The sequence below is a fragment of the Canis lupus genome, chromosome 18 (genome assembly GCF_003254725.2).
Source record: "Canis lupus dingo isolate Sandy chromosome 18, ASM325472v2, whole genome shotgun sequence".
Taxonomy (NCBI): domain Eukaryota; kingdom Metazoa; phylum Chordata; class Mammalia; order Carnivora; family Canidae; genus Canis; species Canis lupus.
Window position 1 is genome coordinate 2,067,371 of NC_064260.1, and position 19,674 is coordinate 2,087,044.

At 44.6% G+C, this 19,674-nt stretch overlaps 1 long non-coding RNA gene across 6 annotated transcripts in view; it reads left to right on the top strand.

Annotated features, from left to right (window-relative positions):
• Positions 1–19,674, top strand: part of LOC112661441 (uncharacterized) — a 49,137-nt gene that overhangs the window by 5,260 nt on the left and 24,203 nt on the right. For 5 of the 6 annotated variants that reach the window (XR_004806812.2, XR_004806813.2, XR_004806817.2 and 2 more), the window contains exon 2: positions 17,429–17,546. The exons of the other annotated variant lie outside the window; for it this stretch is intronic. This is a non-coding gene — a long non-coding RNA (uncharacterized LOC112661441). The remainder of the gene's footprint in view (positions 1–17,428; positions 17,547–19,674) is intronic. 6 annotated transcript variants of the gene reach the window in all.

Genomic DNA, 19,674 nt, shown 5'->3' on the forward strand with positions numbered 1-19,674 from the left:
ACCAACTGAGCTCTGCATGCTAGATTTTTTTTTTTTCATTTCTATAATTGTGTTTCATCTGTGTTTTGTGATACCGTTAAGTTACTTAGAAACAGTTTGGTCCTTCTGAGGTTTGTTGGGAAGTTTTCTTAGGTCCAAAGCAACTTTTCATCTAGAGCTATAGCTCTCTCTCTCTCCCTCATATTTTTTTAAGGCAAAAGCCTTCTGCTGTTTCCCCTGATGGTGTCAGTTTTGCATTTTTAGCAAGAATAGTACAGAAAAGTGATGTTCCTTCTTGCCTGTGGCTCCTATTGGGAGGCACAGGACGTCACTATGTCTCGTCACTAGTGATGTTTACGTAGACCTCTTGATTAGGAGGAGGACTTCAACCGTCTTTCTCCTCTGCAAAGTTATTTTCCCCTCTGAAATCAGTAAGTGGCTTGTGGGAAGAGTCTCTGAGGGTATATACTATTCTGTTTCACACCACCACTGGTTTTCTTTCCTGCTTGTGCTCTCACTCTGGCTCTTGTGTTTTCCATTGGAAGAGCCTGGCTTCCAAGTGAGGCTCTATTCACAGAAGGAGTACAGTGTGGGTGGGCTTCGTCACGGTTGGGTACCCCCCCTGTCCTGGTTCAGGGTCTCTTCCCTCTGCATGCACACCTTGTAGATGCCAAGGCCCCTGTGCTCTGATTCCTCCTGGGCCACCCTGTCCACACTGCTGTCCCACATGGGCCCTCAAGGGCCAGTTTCCTTTTGACAGCCCACGTCCCCTCTTCCTGGTGCCCCAAGATCAGTCATTCATCCCGTCCCCAGCTTTCTCAAAGTCATGCTCCACCCTCCTCCTTCTTGAATTTTCCTAGGAGTAGAGGGAATAGAGGCTTGTTTCCAAGCAGGGAAAGGAGTCTTATTCTCTCTCCATTCTATCTCTTCCTTTTTTATTTTGGTGTGTTGGATGGTTGCCTTGTGTGTGGCCCCCTGTCCACCTCTCCTATCTGTGGGACCTATAACTGCCCATGTTATGAGTCCCACCCCTAGGACAGAAGCTAGGACTCGCTCTCCCAGGCTCCCTTACAGCTCCAGTGTGGACCCATTAGTCAGGCAGACCTGGGCTCCAGGCTCTATTACATGCATTTTCAGGAGAATGTAAATTGAAGGAGAACAAAAAAAGGCATCAAATCCTCTGAAGACCCCAAGATAGCTTATAGCAGCATAAAGCAGAGGTCCTGCCATTTGATGCTGCTGTCACTGTAGCCACTGAGCTTCCAGACCTGGCTCTCCTGCCTCCCAGAGGATCCATGAGCTACGTAATATGGTGCAGAGCCCCCAAGCTGATTGCAGTGAGCTCTGTTGGTCATGTACACCCCCTGCTTGACTTCCTTTAGGCCTTCCCATTGAGCCTCAGAATCTTATTAACTAAGTAACACACACAGCTAAATAAATATTAGATTTCTCCCTCTCTTTATCCTTTGCTTCCCTCCTTTCCTTTCTCGGCTACTCTGAAATGATTCTGTTCCTCCTCGAAGCACTGTGGATGTTCCTAATGACTTGAAGGAGTTCACACACAAAGAGGTGGCAAAATGGAAACCACAGAGATAAACATTTCAAGCTATTATCTCCACTATTGATGGAAAGTAAGATTTTTATGCTGTCACAACATAAATGTCGCCATGCCTTGCATGCTGTGTGATTCCTGCTCTCCCACTCTCTGGCATGTCCCTGCAGTGCTTTGTGTCCTGTCCTCCTGTGGACAGTGGGGATCGTCTCCAGCACACTCCCCTCCCTGTCACCTAGACAGATGGCTCAAGTCCACAAGAAGCAGAGAAACTACAGCATGAGTTTGTGAGGCTTACGGAAGACCACGGGCACCAGAGCCTTTGGAAATCACAAAATCCGTTGAACTGGAAAATACTATTTTGCACTTACATTTGCTTTGGGGTATGCCTCAGAGGTATAAGTGACACTCTAGAACATAGAAATAAAATGCTGCCTTAGAATTAAGAAGCCCATGGGGCGCCTGGGTGGCTCAGTTGTTGAGTGTCTGCTCAACAGCAGCTCAGGTTGTGATCCCAGGGCCCTGATTGAATCCTGCATCGGGGTCCCCATGGGGAGCCTGCTTTTCCCTCTGCCTATGTCTCTGCCTCTCTTCTGTGTCATTCATGAATAAATAAATACAATCTTAAAAAAAATTATTAGGAGGCCCAGCTGAGAGTGTCCACAACCAGACCCTAGCCCCATTCAGTTCAGGCTGTGGCACTGCTCCCCTCACATGGTACTCATCCTTCGGTGGATTCATCCCCACCAGCTGCAGGAAAACACCCCAAAAATCCCCCTCTCAGGCTTTGGACCAGGAGAGAGAAGTAAGAAATCAGGTACAACTCGGAAGATAAAAGCAGGTGCCCTTGGAGGAGAATGTGGCTCCTAAGTGCAGACTATATGTTCTTCATTATGCTTAAAAAATGCTCCGAGGTCATGAAGCAGAGCTCTGGTCCAGCGGCAGGTGGCTCGGCTGCTCCTTTGCCTGCTACACGCTGACCTCCTGACTTCTGAGGACGTCTGACTGCGGCCACCTCAGCGGAGGCTGCTTTGCTGGGGTTCCCCAAGAAAGAGATTCACTCAAAGGCAGTCTGTTCACTTTTGTAGCCAGGCAGAGGGAGGAGGACTGCTGTTCCCATGGCTCTTCAGGTCCTGTGGTTTTCCTGTTCCCACTTATCAGTTTGGGTTGGAGGCCACCCCTGAGTGGGTAGGGACAGTCACAGAGATGTCTCTGCTTGGAGGGTCCCCCTGCTGGTCTACACCTACTCATTTCCCGAGCTTACTGGCCAAGGCTTTTCTGCTCTGCCACTCTGGATTAGGCCTCTCCTTATCATTTTCAATCAGAAATAGTAGTTGGTTGCATTACATGCTGTCCAACTGACGAAACATTTTTACTTGAATGTTTACCCCAAATCATGAAGGCCAGTGAGAGACTGTCTTGATTAGCATACATTCCAAATTTCTACGACTTAACATGAAAGACAGAAGAAGGAATGCCATTTTGGTGTCTGATATTTCCAGAAGGGACCGACCATTCCTCAAAGTCTAGCATAACAACCCAAACCGAAACAGCAACAGCAAAAAACCCACACACACAAAAATGGTAACCACGCAAGGTGGCAGATGTTTACGACTTTATTGCGGTGATTATTTCATGGTACACGCATACGTTATGTCATTGCCTTGCCCACTCTAAACACCATGTTAATTGTCACTTATATCTCAGTAAATCGGGGAGGAAATCAAGAAATACAAGGAAATAACTTCTCCATGAATCAGGCTCCTTTGGGTCCCAGGAATGTCCTCGGAAAGCGCAGGAATCGCATGTTAAGTGGCACCGATGTCTGCCCTCTGTGGAGGAGGTGGTGAAGGTGGTCGGCATACAACCAGGAGTGAGGTGCGTGCGTACTTACAGACTGTGCTGTGTGTTCCACCCAAGGCACATGGAGGGAGAGGAGGAGACCGCCTAGAGCACCATCACAGGGACGTGGTCACCGTGTCACTTCCAGTTAGGGAACAAAAACTCTCCTGGGTTGTTCACCCAGCGTGCTATAGTTTCAAGTGGTGACAAAGCATTCAAGCGATCAACACCAAAAACAAAAAAGATTTGAGGTCTTGGGAAGTTAAAAAGGCAGCTAAGATAAGGCCTTCAGTGATGATCACACAAGGGAGCCTTTACCTGCTCATCTTCCAGCCTGCTGGGGCTGGTCTCTGGGGTCAGCATTTGGGATCAGCTTTAGAAAAAACTGGACTTCAGGGGCACCTGGGTGGCTTAGTTAAGCGTCCCCCTCTTGGTTTTGGCTCAGGTCATGATCTCAGGGTTGTGAGATCAAGCCCCATTCAGGCTCCTTGCTGAGCATGGAGTGTACTTAAGATTCTCTCTCTCCCTCTGCCCCTCCTCTCTCTAAAAAAAGAGAAAAGAAAGAAAGAAGAAAGAAAGAAAGAAAGAAAGAAGAAAGAAAGAAAGAAAGAAAGAAAGAAGAAAGAAAGAAAAGAAAGAAAGAAAGAAGAAAGAAAGAAAAGAAAGAAAGAAAGAAAGAAAGAAAGAAGAAAGAAAGAAAGAAAGAAAAGAAAAGAAAAGAACGAAAGAGGAAGAAAGAAAGGAAGGAAGGAAGGAAGGAAGGAAGGAAGGAAGGAAGGAAGGAAGGGAGGGAGGGAGGGAGGGAGGGAGGAGAGGGAGGGAGGGAGGGGGAGGGAGGAAGGAAAACCAGCTGGACCAAGGAGAAGGTTCTTGAACTATTGAAAAGAAGACAAAAAGATTCAGAGTCTGTAATTTCCATCCACATTAAGTTATATGGATAAATCTCTGTTCTCATAAGCAAACTGACTTCATTAAAATTAAGTGCCCCCGAGAACACTTCTGAGGTTTGACTACGGGTTGGCTAGGAAAGAAAGCAGGGAGGTTTGGGGCTCCCTGCAGGGCACAGCCCAGGATCAGATGCTGTTGGCCTTTGTGGAAATTTATTGCAGGACATTTATTGACTTGTGAGATAAATATTGACCGTGTCAAAGTCAAGGTTATTACTTATCTTCGGGAATATAAATCTTGGTGTTCTCAGTGACACAAAGTCAATATGTGCTTTGCTGCATAAATTCCAAAGGAAGAGTTACACATGAACATCTGTAGGTTTCTCCATCATGACCAGGAGAGTAGCTTTTTAAAGACCTTGACTGAAGAGAGATGGATGGATATCCAGGTGTGATAGGAGCACCTCCTGCTCACCTGCGTGGAACTCACAGGGCAGCCCAACTTCCACTGTGCTGGAATCCCTGATTCGTCCATTGGAAACATAGTCCAGAGGACCATGTGTTGGCCTCTGTTATCACTGATTCCAAGTAGGAAGGATCAAGGTTTTCTCATCCCAACCAGGAGGCAAAATGAGCCCATGTATTCCTGACAATGCTGCCTTTTGGGACAAAAGATAGTTGCGTTTTTATATATGCAATAAAGGGTTCTAGCAAAGTTGAAGGGGAGAAAGGAAAGAAGGAGGGATGGAAGGAAGAGCAAGGGCACAGGTCCTGGTGACACATTGCAGAGGAAACAGCAAGGGACCTGCATCCTAGGATTTAGGCCTCCGTTGCCTGTTCAAGTGTAATCCGTGAGCAAGTATTCCTCGTTTCCTAGGGTGTGCAGAAGTAACAGAAAGTCCACCAAAGGACTAGTGACTGCAGTATACACTCAGGCCTCTCCAGAAACTGGAGGAGATGCAGACACGTGGCAAACCATGCTAACTGCCCCCAAGAAATCATGTCCCGGGAGCCCCAGGGGTGGGCAGGCTGCAAGGATCTCGCTCACCTCAGGGCCAGCAATTGCCATCTCCTCCCTTAACCTGGGCCTTGCCATTTGTGAACCCACGAGGGACAGATGTATAAGGGCTGCTGGATGGCCTCTCGCCGGGCAGACCTTCCACACTGTCACCACGGTACCTGCACCACCTTCTATACCTCGAGGCAGACCACGCGCTCTTCGAGGAGTGCCGGTCAGCAGGTTTGTATGGCATCCATCACACCATGCGCCTCATGTGCCTCATGATTACCCTGGGCCGCGTCTGTTCAGAACGAACCCCACAGAGATGAAGGACCCTTGTGGCATCCTATCTGGGGTCTGACATCAATGTGACTTGTCACCGCTGGAGTTGACCTTGATCCTGGGGTTAGGGTGACATCTGCCAACTGTGCTCCCTGTGGAGTCACTGTGCCGCCCTGAGGGTGCTCTGTCACAGGAGGCAAGGCCCTGAGCCCACCTGCCCGGAGCCGGGAGGGAACGAGGCTTCACCTCCTGAAGGGACGGGTGCCCACATAGATACTCCCCTCCAGCATTTGTTGTTCTGTGAGGAAGACTTGTTTATTCTCTCCTACGTACTTACTTTTTCAATCATTTGACGTATTTCCATCCTTCTTTCCCTTGTCAAGTGCATCTACTTTGGGTACTAGAAGGTGCTCCAGGGTCATCTTGAATTTCCCCCAATGTCAGTTATTGGTATTCCGTGGGGCTGCTAGGAGGATACACGACATGCAGGATTTCTCTTGTCCTGGCCCGCCCAGACCCGCTGTCCGCGGAGGAACTTCCTGTCCCATTTCTGTGGCCCCCACATGTCAACCGACCTCCTGCCCCCTGCAGACCTCGGGAGGAGAAGTTGCTGGGAAGGAGTGTGTGGCCCAGCGGGGTCAGCAGGGTCTCTCTTTGAATTGTCCCACTGATGCAGGAGGACAGCTTTTCTCTTTCCCTGTGTTGCTGAGCTGTGAGTCTGCTGGTGGCTGTCTTCCCACCTGGTGGCGGAACTTGCTGCAGATGAAGCCAGTACCAGGCAGGGACAGGTGACCTTACAGGACAGCGACCTGCCTGCAGGATTTGAGGCTTCTACCCCAATTCTGCTTGACACTTTTTTAAATGCCCCCCCACCCCCCGCTCGCCCACTCAAGGCAGGACATGCTTTCTAAGCTAGTCATGCCCGTCCCTCCCTTCATAGCGTGTAGACCCCTTCTGCCTTAATTCACATCAGAACACAGTTCTACTTCTCCTGGACACAATCATTAGGCTGATAGGGTCAAATCAAAAAAATTTTTTTCTTAAGGAGAGAGATGGAAAGCATGAGAGGAGGGGGAAGCAGAGGGCGAGGGAAAGAGACTCTTAAGCAGACTCCACACTTAGCACGGAGCCTGACATGGGACTTGATGTCACAACCCTGAGATCATGACCTGAACTGAAGGCAGCCTCTTAACCGACTGAGCCCTGCCACCCTGGGGGACCCTTGACTATTTCTTTATGCAAATATATGTTTAGTGTATCAGGTTTGTTTAAAATAAGAAAGATTTTCAGTGAGTCTATGTGCTAATTTAAATATCATACAATCCTTTAGTCATTTAAAGACTATCACTTGATGCTCGCAAAGGCAGAGTGGGACAGGCACGATCATGTATTGCACATAACGAGGTGGAAGGTTATACAAATCAACATCCATAAAATTATGAAGGTTTTGGGCCAGTAACATCACTTGGGCATATATCCCAAGGAAATAACGCAAAGCAGGCAGAGGAAGGGGTCAGCATCAAAAAGCTTATTGCAGTGTGATTATTTCGTAGAGGAAGGCAGGACACATTCCGAATGTTCCACAAAAGGGTCTTGTTGAAAAAAAAAGAAAAAGAACTTTCACCCTTTGAAATATTATGTGATTTTTTAAACATACTAAATACGAAGTCATTCAAGGAAGATAAAAAATATTTGTCACAAAAAAAATAAATAAAAAATATTTGTCACGGAGGCTGCATTAGTCAGGATACACTGAATTACCATGCAGTAACAAACAATCCCTAATCTTGATGGCTTAACCTGACCAAAGTTTGTTTCTTGCTCATACCACATGCCTACCACAGCTGGGGGCTTTGCTGACCAGAAACATTCGGGGAATCAGGATGACCGAGGCTTCACTTCCACACACGCTTCCTGTCCCTACAGCCGTGAAAATGCTCTGGCCAATCATGTGCTAACTTTTAAAGCTTCCAAAAGACAGTGCACATGCTATCTCTGCTCCCAATTCATTCACCAAAGCAGGCCATGTGGCCACTTCTATTTTTTTTAAAGGATTTTATCTATCTATCGTCTATCTATCATCTATCATCTGTCTATCATCTATCTATCTAGAGAGAGAGAGAGAGACGGAGAGCATGAGCAAGGGGAAGGTCAAAGGGAGAAGGAGAGAGAGAATCCCAAGCAGACTCCCCACACTCCCCACTCAATGCAGAGCCCAATGTGAGTATTGATTCCATGACCCTGAGGATCTTGACCTAAGCCAAAATCAACAGTAGGACACTTCACCAACTGAGCCGCCCAGGCGCCCCAAGTCATAGGACCACTTCTGATTTCAAGGGGACAGAGAGATATAATCCTGTCATAGCCTTGGAAATGAGACACACTAGAAACGAGTGATGACTAGCATTGGTGTCCACTAAGGATAAAATAAAGCTGACAAACAATAACTGAACACATGCTCTGTATGAGATTCTTGCAATAGCACACTTTCATTTCTCTCTTTCTGGATTTTATGCTATTTTTTTTTTTTATAAATGTTGGTTTTATTGAGATAGAATTCACAGGCCATAAGATCCACCACTTTGGAATGTACAAGTCAGTGTATTTTTAGCATGTTCATAAAGTTGTGCAATCCTCACCACTGTCTAGTTCCATGACATTTTCAACACCCTAAAAAGAAACCCCATATCCATTAGCAATCGCTCCCCATATCCCTCTTCTCCCAGGTAATGGCAATCTACTTTCTATTTCTGTGGTTTTGCCTATTCTGGAGATTTCATATAAACAGAATCACACAATGCATGGCTTTTTGGGTCTGGCTTCTTTGATCTAGCGTGTTGTTTCCAGGTTCATCTACGCTGCAGCATTCGTCAGAGCCTCATTCCTTTTGTGGCTAACTAATATCCCAGTGTATGGACATACCACGTTTGTTTATCTACTCATCAGTCAATGGACACCCCCCTCCCACTTTTTGGCTGTTGTGAATAATGCTGCTATAAACATTTGTATACAAAGCTTTTGTGTGGATATCTGTTTTCATTTCTCTTGAGTTTATATTTAGGAGTGGCATTACTGAATCATTTGGAATCTCTATGTTTAACTTCTTGAGGAATCGCCAAACTATTTTGCAAAGCAGTTGCACCATTTTACATTCCCACCGAGCAATGTATGAAGGTTCCAATTTCTCCACATCCTTGCCAACACTGGTTGTTTTCCATTTTTTTGATGAAGGTCATCCTAATGGGTATGAAGTAGTATCTCCTTGTGGTCTTGATTTCCGTTTCCCCGATGAATCTCTTCATGTGTTTATTGGCCATTTGCATAGCTTCGTTGGAGACATGTGTCTATCCAACAACTTTTCCCGTTTTTAAGTTGGCTTTGTTGTTGTTTTGAAGAGTTCTTTATGTATCCTGAGATGTCTTTCTCTAGTTTTGGTATCAGGGTAATATTTGCTTCATGGAATGGCTTGGGAAGTGTTCCCTCCTCTTCTATATTTTTATAAGGACTTGTGAAATATTAGTGTTAATTCTTCTTTTAATGTTTGGTAGAATTCACCAGCGAAGCCATCTGGACTTTACTTTGGGGGAAGTTCTCTGACTACTAATTCAATCTGTTGTTTGTTACAGGCTTATTGCATTTTCTACTTCTGGAGTCAGTCCTGGTAGTTCATGTCTTTCTAGGAATTTGTCCATTTCATCTAGAATGTCTAATTTGTTGGCATACGGTTGCTCACACAGAATTTCCTTACAATCATTTTTAGTTCTCTGAGGTCAGTAGTAGTATTCCCTCTTTCCTTCATGATTGTAGAAATTTCAGTCTCCTCTCTTTCTTCTTGGTCAGTCTTGCTAAAAGTTTATCAATTTTGTTGATCTATTCAAGGAAGCAAATTTTGATTTTGTTGATTTCTCGATTATTCTTCTTCCCTCTCCTTCAATTATTTCTGTTCCAATCTTCATTCTTTCCTTCCTTCTACTTGTCTTGGATCTGGGTTGCTCTTCATTTTTCCATGTATTAAGGTGGAAGGTTTACTTATCTCCCTTTGAGCACTGACTTAGCTGCCTCACATAGTTTCGATTTATTGTGTTTTCATTTTCTGTCCTCTCGAAGTATGTTCTAATTTCCCTTGTGACTTCTTCTTTGACCCATTAATTATTTAGGGATGTGTTGTCTATTTTCCACATATTTGTGAATTTCTCAAATTTCCATCTGTTATTCATTTCTAATTGCATTCTATTTTGGTCAGAGGACACACCCCACATGATTTCAATCCTTTAAATTCTGTTTAGATTTATTTTATGGCCTAATATAGGGTCTATCCTGGAGAATGTTTGATGGGCACTTGAGTGAAATGTGTATGCTGTGGCAGTTGGGTGGGGTACTCGGCAGATGGCTGTTAGGTCTGGTTGCTATACAGTATAGTTCACATTCTCTGTTCTTGTTGATCATCTCTCAGGTGTCTGATCTACTATGGAAAGTGGAGCAGTACTACTGGATATTTACCCCCAAGGTACAAATGTACCTGCACCCCGATGTTTATAGCAGCAATGTTCACAACAGCCAGACTATCAAAAGAGCCCAAATGTCCATTTACAGATGAATGGATAGAGAAGATGGGGCCTATATATGCAATGGGCTACTACTCAGCCATAAAAAAAAAAAAAAGAAAAGAAAAAGAAATCTTGCCATTTGCAATGACATGGATGGAACTAGGGGGTACTATGCTAAGCAAAATAAATCAATTAAAGAAAGACAATTATTATATGATCTCACTCATGTGGAATTTAAGGAACAAAATGGGATCATAGGGGAAGAGAGGAAAAAATAAAACAAGAGAAAATCAGAGAGGGAGACAAACCATGAGAGACTCTTAATTATAGGAAATAAACTGAGGGTCACTGGAAGTGGGAGGGGTGGAGGAATGGGGTCACTGGGTGATGGGCTTTAAGGAGGGCACGTGATGTAATGAGCACTGGCTGTTATATGAGACTGATGAATCACTGACCTCGACCTCTGAGACCAATAATACATTATATGTAAATTAATTCAATTTAAATAAAAAAAGAAAGTGGGACAGTGACATCCTCAGTTATTATTATTGAGGTGTCCGTTTCTTCCTTGGATTCTTCCAATCTTTGCTTCATGTATTATGCAGCTTTTTTTTTTAGGCTTATGTATGTTTATATTTGTTATATCTTCTTGATGGATCTTTTTGTCATAAAATGTCCTTTTTGTCTCCAGTGACAATTTTTGTCTTATATTCTATTTTTCTGATATTAGCCTTACTGTTCTTAGCTCTTCACACTGTCCTTGCCATACATTTTACTTCTACATATGTCATAACCCCACACCACATAGTTATTATTTTAGCATACCTACTTAATTATCTTTTAGGGATATTTAAAATTTAAGGAAAAAGTCATTTTTAAATTTACCCACATGTTTATTATCTCTGGTGATGCTTGTAGATATGTTTTTCCATCTAATAACATTTTTTATAGATCTTTATAACTGAGAAAATTCTTTGTTTCTTTTCAGGAATTGTCTTTGTTGGGGATAGAATTCTATATAGGCAGTTTTCCTCCTCATACTTCAAAACATCACTCCATTATCTAGTCATTTACATTTTTCTGATAAGAATTCTGCTCTCATCCTTGTCTCTGTTCCTCTTTGTCTAATGTTCTTTTTTCTCCTGCCTGCTTTTAAGATTTTTTTTCTACATCACTGATGTTGAGCAATCTAAGTATGATGTACCTTGGCTTAGTTTTTTTCTTTTTTTTCTTTTTCATGTCTCTTATACTTTAAGTTCATCAAGCTTCTTGGCTCTGTGGCTTTATAGATACATCAGATGTGGAACTCTTCTGGGATGCCTGGGTGGTTCAGTTGGTTAAACATCAGACTTTTGATTTTGGCTCAGGTTGTTATCTCAAGGTCGTGAGGTCAAGCCCATTTTGGGTTCTGTGCTGGGTGCAGAGCCTGCTTGAGATTCTCTTTCTCCCTCTCCTTCTGCCCTTCTTCTCCCCCAGTCTTCAGCCACTCTGTGTCTTCTCTTTGGAAGACTTCAGGGACACCTATGTTGGCTGCTTGGAATTGTCTCATGGTGTACTGATACCCATCTTTTTTTTAAAGAAAAGATGTATTTATGTATTTATTTATTTATTTATTTATTATTTTTATTTATTTTAAAGAGAGTAAGAGGTGGTGGGGGGAGAGGCAGAGAGAGAGGGATAACTCAAACAGACTCTATGCTGAGCGCACTGAGCCTGGAGCCCAGCTCAGGGCTTGATCTCACAACCCTGAAATTACGACCTAAGCCAAAACCAAAAGTTGGATGCTCCACCAACTGTGCCACTCAAGTGCCCCTCCACTCATCTTTTTAAATTTTTATTCTTTTTCCTCTCTGTGTTTTATTTTGGAAATTTTCTACTCACTAGTGTTTTCTTCTACAATGCCTAATATGTCATTAATTCTATCAGTGTATCATTTATCTCAGATATTCTAGTTCAATTGGGTCTTTAAAAGTCTCTCCTATGTCTCTATTCAACTTTTTGAATATACAGAACACAGTTATAACTTTTAACGTCTTGGTCTGCTGATTCTTATGTATGGGTATTCAGTTCAGTTGCCATTGGTTGGACTTTCTCCTCATTACGAGTTGTATTTTCTGGCATCTTTGCATAGCTGGGAATCTTGTTTAGAATGCAGACATTGTGAATTAAACCTTGTGGAGGACTGGATATTTTTGTATTGTCGTAAATATTCTTCAACTTCATCCTGGAAAGAAATTAAGCTACTGAAAACTTACATTATTAAAAACATTAAATTCTGGGCACCTGGGTGGCTCAGTCAGTGAAGCATCTAGCTTCAGCTCAGGTCATGATCCCAGGGTCCTGGGATCGAGCCCTACATTGGGCTCCCTGCTAAGCAGGGAGCCTGCTTCTCTGTCTCTCCCTGCTTGTATTTTTTCTCACTATCTCTCTTTCTCTCAAATAAATAAATTCTTTAAAAAAAATAAAAATAGAAACATTTGGTTCTTTCAGTTCTTGTTTTTAAGATTTTTCTTAGGTAGGACTGGAGCCATCTTTTTTTTTTAAGATTTATTTATTTATTTATTTATTTATTTATGATAGACATAGAGAGAGAGAAAGAGGCAGAGACACAGGAGGAGGGAGAAACAGACTCCATGCCAGGAGCGCGACATGGGATTCGATCCCGGGTCTCCAGGATCATGCCCCGGGCCAAAGGCAGGTGCCAAACCGCTGAGCCACCCAGGGATCCCCCAGGACTGGAGCCATCTTTAACTGGAAGTTAATTTTTTCCTATTATTGAGTGTGGTGCCCAATGCTCCATGAGTCTTGAGGTTTCCAATTAGGCTGGGGGGAACAGGCCCTGTGCTTTTCCTCGTGTGAGTGCCAGGTAGTGTTCTCTGTAATCGTTCAAAGTTCCTACCCTGCCTCAGATAATATCTTCCCTACATTCACTCATCAGTGCTTGTGAATTCTTCCTCCCTCTCCTCTCTCTCCCCCTGCACTCCATCCTGTGAACTCTGGCCTTGCAGCTCTGTCTCCTCCAACTAGGGAGTCTCCTGGCTCCTGGGTCCCTCCCTGTGTGCTATAATGTTAGGGCTCACTTGGTTTGTTTCTGTCTCTTGGTGATCGCTGTCCTTCGTTAAGTATTGTCTGGCATCTTGAAAACTGTTATTTCTGAAATTTTATTGTTGTTACTGTTGTTGTTGTTGTTGTTGTTTTTCATCAGGAGGATAAATATCGTATCTGTTACTCCATGTTGACCAGAAGTGGAATTCCTAGCATTGCTTTTACATACTTTTATTTTATGCTTTCACTTAATATTTTGTTTGAATATTGTGTTCTGGAAAACAACGTTTTAACACTTCTTATTTGGGTCAGTAATTGTAGGAAAGGAGTGGGCTGAGAGAAGAGATCTGGATTTTATTATATGCATTTCATGCCAGAAAAGTTAGGTGCACCTTATCTGCCTGTCAAATTCCAATTCATTCTCAACCCTTTCCCCTTTAGAAATGCTTTGGAGACAGAGTCTTCCTATAGATGCCTGCTTGCCCTCAAATCAAGCATTCCATATTTGTGTTATCATCTCATCCTACTTTAATACTTTATGTATATTTATTATTGCCTATTTATTATTGCCTATTAAGCAATGATGTTGCTTAATATCATTGTTTTAAAACTTCTCTCTCCCTACTTGACTGCACACTCCATGAAGCCAAGGAGGATTTGTTAAATATGTCTTTGGTCTACAGACTTATGATGCCTGATTTGTATTTGTTGCACTAAATTGATTGTATACATCTTTTTGAGTTCCCAAGTCAAGTCTGTTATGTAAGGAAGCTGGTTTTTCTCTCTTTTTGTAGGGAGAGGAAAGAAATGAAAGAGATAACATATTTTGCCTAGGGTGAATGGTCATGAAACTGGGAATCTAGGATTGGAAACGTGGTCATGATTCTAATTCCATGTCTTTCTGGTTCATCATTTGCTTCTCTTGAGCAGTACTGTATAGTAGAATTTCCAGCAACAATGAAAATGTTCTACGTCTGAGCTCTGCAATAAGGTGGACTCTTGCCACATGAGGCTAATGAGCGTTCAAGCCATGTGACTGAGGAATGACTATGTAGTTTTAATGAATCGGAATTTAGATGGCCACATGTGCCCACTGGCTACCATACTGAACATTACAGCTCTAGGGCATTACAGACAGACCCCGTTCTGCTTTAGCTTGAACCGCGTATGCTCAGTAGACAAGAAGTCCTGAACCTGGGTTTTTTTAGTTGTTTTTTGGACAAAGAAGGAATTCCACAAAAGGTTCCAACTGATAGTCTTGCCAAAAGAGAAAGAAAAATGTCTAAAATTAAAAAGCAAGACAGAGCCTAAAAGGAAAAGGGAGTAAAAAGAACAACAACAAAAATGGTCAAATGAAAAGTATTCCTGCAAAACAAAAAGCTTTCTTTGACCTTGAAGTTCTCTATTTGCTAAATGACTTTTCTGGTAAATAAGTAAATAAATATAATTAAAATATATATATTTAATATATATTATTATAAAATGTTTATATTATGTATGATATTGTAATATATTATAAATAATATAAATACAGGTACAGTATTATAATATATAACATTATATTATAAAAAATACATCTCAGATGTATATATATTGGTCTCTTGGGTCTGCTGTAAAAAAAATAGCACACACTGGGTGGCATAAACAAAGGACATTTTTAAAAGATTTTATTTATTTATTTATAGAAAGAGAGAGCAAAGTGGAGGAGAGGCAGAGGAAGAGGGAGAGAGAATCTCAAAGAGAGTCTGAGCTGAGTGTAGAGCCTGATGTGGGACTCAGTCTCATGACCCTGAGATCATGACCTGAGCCGAAATCAAGAGTCTGACACTTAAAGACTGAGCCATCCAGGCAGCACCCCCTGAAAAAAAGCCATTTATTTATTACCATTCTGGAGGCTGGAACTTCAAGATCAAGTCTCCTGCAGATTTGGTTTCTGGTGAGAACCTGCTTTCTGGTTCACAGGTGTCCATCTTGTTCTGCGTCCTGTGGTGGAAGGAGAGAGCTAGCTCTCTAGGGTCTCTTGTATGAGGGCACTAATCCCACCGTGAGGGTTCCACTCATGACCTAATCACCTCCCAGAATCCCCATCTCCAAATACCATCTCATTGGAGGTCAGGACTTCAGTGTATGAATTATAGAAGAACACAAACATTCAATCTGTACATATATATGTTATTGCACTCCTTTTTTCTGGAAAGATTTAGTTATTTATTTATTCATGAGAGACACAGAGGGAGAGAGAGAGATAGAGACACAGGCAGAGGGAGAAGCAGGCTCCAGCCAGGGAGCCCGACATGGGACTCGATCCAGGGTCTCCAGGATCAGGCCCTGGGCCGAAGGCAGCGCTAAACCGCTGAGCCACCCGGGCTGCCCTGTTATTGCACTCCTAAACTCTCTTAAACTCAACCATCTTGTCCTTTCAGGAGGGAAGAATCTTGCAATCTTGCAATTGCAATCTGTTGTCAAGGTAAGTTATGGCCTCAGTGGAGGTGGTCAGGTCATTCCCTATCCTTCTGGGGTAAGGGCCTCAGAAAGATCACCTTTCCCCGTTAGCCTGCCTGGCTCCTGAGGGTTAGTGTGTTAATTTGCTTGGGCTGCCACAGACTTAAGCCACAGAAATTTGCTGTCTCTCGGTCCTGGAGGCCAGAGGTCTGGTATCGAGGTGCTTGTAGGGTTGGTTCCTTCTGAGGGGTGTGAGGAAGAACCTGTTCCATGCTTCTCCGTTGGCTTCTGATGCTGTTCCGGCAACCTTGGCGTTCTGTGGCTGTCTGCCTTCGTGTTCACAGGGCATTCTCCACGTGCTGCTTGCTCTAGGTCCACATTTCTCCTTTTTATAAGGATGCCAGTCATATTGGATTAAATCCCAACTAAATGAGCTCATCTTAACTTGGCGACATCTGCAGATACATCACTTCCAAATGAGACCCTGGGTTGAGACTGCAACATCTTTAAGGGGCACACAATTGACCCAAAACCAGGCAGCCATGAATATGGAGAGCGGGCGGGAATGAGCATTGCTTTCTTCTGTTGACCCTGCCCATCATTTGCTCTGAGGTTTACTAAAAGGTGAGGATAGGAGGGGACAGCCATCACTGGGGGGTCTGTGTAGCCTTTCTCCCTACAGAGGGGATAGGCTCTCCGTATATCACATGCACTTGTCTCTGGGACCAAAGTAGATTCCTGAGAGAAACTCACAGAACACGTTTGCACTTGGGAGTCAGAAATAGGTTGGAGAGAGTCTGGTCAGTCTTTAAATGAAGGTCTGTGAAATGATGACCTTAGGGACGGTCTTATTTGGCAAACTGAGTCCTGAGGGGACGGTGAGGGGAGAAGGGCTGCCCGCATTCCATTTCTCGCCGGCCATTTCCTATTTCCACCTCCACCTGAAGCCTGCTCTGTGCCTTCCTTTGTTGAGATAACCTGATATCCTACCAAATATTCCATTTATCTTGGCAAAACTCATGGACGGTGAGCTTATCTTTTGCAACGGGAAATCCTGAGGTCAGTGGGGATGAGGTGTCCGGAGCAGTGAGCACCTCCCCAGAGACAGGGAGTCTGTTTCAGTGGAGAGAATTGCTCCTGTGCCCCAAGCAAGTGCTGGACGCCCGTCCGGAGAACAGGTATTGCACCATGGTTTCCACAGATCAGTTCCAATGAGTAAGATGGAGCTTTGTTTACTGTCACGTCCCCACCCCAGCCACACTCAAATAAGCAGTGAAAACCCCTAGACCTTCGTCATCAGTCGAAGCAAATTATAAACTTCTAAATGTGCGGCTTCTCGGAGATGCCACATTTCCCTTGTATAATGAGCCTGCAGTTTGTGGCAAAGAATGACTTAAGAACAAGTGAACTCACTGTCTAAAAAGAGAATTTTTATCACTATCAATTGCTCTCTGACTGACAGGGCTGTTATTTCGCTCAGGAGGAGAAAGAGCTAAAGTACAGAGAGCAAACCTAGAAATAAACACAGCCCGCCTAATGGCAAGGTTTTGTGTCGCCAAAGTCAAAGAGCAAGCTCCTGGGTAAGAAACCTCATTCACCCCTGCCCCTTTTACAGTGACTTTTATCATCCAGGTTAATGTGAGGGAAGCCACTGTGCCATCACGGTTGGGCCGGGCCGGGCCGGGCCGGGCCGAGGCGCAGCCATAATGTAATGCCGTCTGCGCGGAAGAGGAGTTCAGAGTCGGATGGAAGATGCTGCTAACAAAGCATTTGGGTTCCACCCCATGAGCCCCCCAAAGAGGTGATATATATTACTTCATGCACACAGACAGAGGGCCAATTGCTTCCACAGGCAGGCGTCACAGAGGAGGTGACGTTTGAGGTAAACGTCGCTGGATGCATGGCAGTTGCCGCACAGAGTAGGAGGGAGAAACCTGGCCCTTCAGGGACCACATGGAGCGTGAGGAGAGGTAAGGTGAATTCAGTCAATACCAGTGGCCAAGCCTGGTTAGAATGAAGGTATGAGGGGGTGGGGTGGGTGCTGGGAGGGTAGCCTGGGTCAGGGCGCAGGGGCCTGGGTCACAGAGCATCCCGGCCGGCAGCCGTGAGGGGAGGGAATGCCGCACAAGGCTCTAAGTGGTGGCTGGTGTAACCAGAAGCAAGATTTAGCAGACGATTCTGGCAACAATATGGAAGACGGGTGTATTTTGAAGACACAGAATGGCAAGAGATCCGGTGACAGGCTGCGGTAGGGACCCAGGCGAGGTGTGCCGACGTGACTTTGAGGGGTCGTCTGCACTTCTTTCTGGCTTTGTGAAGGCAGGAGGAAGTTGAGCGAATTCTCATTTTTAAATGTTTGCCCTACTGCGAATTTCATATTGTTACCAGTTAAATTCACAGAGGCAGCAGCAGAAGGCACATTGCAGATGGTGGAGATATTTTTCACAGCTTTTACGGTGGATAACAATATACTTGACATTTTTCTCATTAGATGTGAGCTTTGCTGTATGATTACACATGCTAGGCATCTGTGATCTAAAATTATAAATGTGAAAAGCAACAGCTCAAATGTTTCAGTCAATAAATATACAGGAGACAGTCAACATGGAACAACTCCTTCATATGCTCTCTTCGAGGAAGATAGGAGTTGACATCAACAACATTTTTGGCAGTGGCTTTGCCTTCCTACTAAGGCAAGTCCCAGACTGCTAATTACCCCTGGGATTCCTATAGAAGCGAGTGGTTTCCATTAGGAAATCTCAAGGCCGAGGGCTGGCAAGGCTGGAGAGGGAATGCAGGTTTTTACTGTGGCAATGAGGGAATTTCCAAAGGGAGTCCGAGAGGGGTAGGGTTTCACTTGGCAGTCCAGGCATAACGGAGGCGTATGTAAGGTCAGTGGACAAGTCCAGTGACACCCAGGCAGCAAAAGTGCTTGTCCTCTTGCTGGAGGCCAGGCTCACCAGTGCACGTGTGTGAGCGTGTGCACCTGCACACGTGTGACTGCAACCTGCATTTCCTGCTTTAGGAGAAGATGAGGATTTGTGGGTCACAACCCTCTCCTCATAGACTGTGGAAGATGAAGTCTTCCCTTTCCTCAACTGCTCTGCTCCACGGGCAGGGCCACCGAGGCTGGGGAGGACAGGCCAATGAGTGACTTCTGCCACGGGTACAGGGTACAAGTGTCAGGCCTGCTGCCCACGTGCCATTAACCACATGTACACAAAAAGTACCTGCGAAGGTGCAGATTCTAACAGATTGCAGAGGATCCAAACATGAGTAATGAGAACGTGTGAAAGAGTAAGTCCCCTGGGAAGAGGTTCTTTTGACATCACGGGATAAGGATGAGGCTTTTATCACACTGGGTTAGGCTGCATGTTGCAGAGAAGACATAATATGGGGTGTTCAATGTACGATGGTGAAGGGGGTCCCAGGAGAGTCTGGATGGTGGAGCGAGGAGTGGCACGGTCATGTGCGGGGAGGCAGTCTGGATTGATGACATTCAGCAGTAGAATTGAGTGGCCACAGGACCAGACTTGCAGCAAGGATCATCACAACCCTGTGCACACACACAGCCCTATTTCTGAGTCATGTTGATACAATATTTCATCTCTTTTTGGGCACGAGAGCCATCAGGCTGCTTAGAAACCCACATTACCCAGCATCGTTGTCACATGGCGCTACTTTAATCTGCTGGGACAACCCTAACAAAGTTCCCAAGACCAGGCGGCCTAAAAAACATCTATTGTCTCACACTTGTGGAAGTCAGAAGTTCAAGATCCAGCTGTCAGCACAGGTGGTTCCTCCCAGGGCCTCGCCTGGCTTGTAGACGGCCGTCTTCTCCCTCTGTCCTCTCGTGGTCCTCCCTCTGTGTGTGTCTGTGTCCTGAGCTCCTCTTCTTATAAGGTCACCGGTCAGATTGGAGCAGAGCTCAATCGAATGACCTCATTTAAACTACCTCCTCTGTAAAAGTTCCTGTTTCTGAAGACAGTCACATTCCGAGGTACTAGGGGTTGGCCCTCTAGCACAGGAATCTGGGGAGAACACAGTGACCTGGGACCTTCACAGGACGCCCAGTGTTTCATCTCCCAAAGCTTATTC